General features: G+C 54.0%; 1 pseudogene; it reads right to left on the bottom strand.

Moving 5' to 3' along the window:
* Positions 1-27: 27 nt before the first annotated feature.
* LOC105521733 lies at positions 28-487 on the bottom strand (annotated as a pseudogene).
* Between the last annotated feature and the right edge of the window lie 456 nt (positions 488-943).

Below are 943 nucleotides of genomic sequence, written 5' to 3'. Positions count from 1 at the left end.
TTGGTGGTGAAGCTGGCTTGTACTGACGGGTCCGCGCAGGACCCGGTGGGGCAGCAGAAACTTGATCTTGGAGTCGTGGAACTGCTTGACGGCTGGCGGCACTTGCTGGCTGCGATCTCCTCCACCGTCATGATCTGGATGGAGTTGGCCCGGGCGCCCATGTCTCCGTAGCACTGGGTGACAGCGCCCGCGGTGGTCAGGTCCTGGTATTCCCGGTACATGTTGTGGTTGCTGCCCCGGGAGTTATAGCGCAGCCAGATGCCGAGGTTCTTGACCGGCAGTGGGGACTTCTCAAACGCCTGCCCACAGTAGACAGTCTACCCTGAGACATCATCTTTAACTGAGATAAGAAGTACCAGAGCGGGACTTGGCGACGACATGATTAGGCGCAAAGATTCGCATGCGGTAGAGGGGCCGTGTGTGGCATTTGGGGGTGGGCAGGCGGCGACCCACTACCTCGTACTCCTAGTGTGTCCGAGGCCTTCATGGCGTCCTCTCCACCTCACCACCACCCGCAAAAGGCTAGGTCGTTTCTTTCTTTGTCATAAATGTGGGAAGAACATTTAACTGCCTGAATTTCTGGACAGGGTCACAGTGCTGCCTGCTGCCTTTCTGCAAAATGAATTGTAAAGTTAAAAGAGCCTTCTCCTAAATGGTTTTCTCAGGTTTTAGAGACTGTTCTTCACTATCACTGGGAACAGTTCCTACTTACTTACAGTTCTTTTTTTTTTTTTTCTGTTTGAGACGGAGTCTTGCTCTGTCGCCCAGGCTGGAGTGCAGTGGCGTGATCTCAACTCACTGCAACCTCCGCCTCCCAGGTTCACGCCATTCTCCTGCCTCAGCCTCCCGAGTAGCTGGGATTACAGGCACCTGCCACCATGCCTGGCTGATTTTTGTATTTTTAGTAGAGACAGAGTTTCACCATGTTGGCCAGGCTGGTCTC

The sequence above is a fragment of the Colobus angolensis genome, unplaced genomic scaffold, assembly GCF_000951035.1.
Source record: "Colobus angolensis palliatus isolate OR3802 unplaced genomic scaffold, Cang.pa_1.0 Scaffold4080, whole genome shotgun sequence".
In the NCBI taxonomy this organism is placed as follows: Eukaryota; Metazoa; Chordata; class Mammalia; order Primates; family Cercopithecidae; genus Colobus; species Colobus angolensis.
Note: the sequence above shows the minus strand (reverse complement) of the source record. Positions and strands in the feature narration are given on the sequence as shown.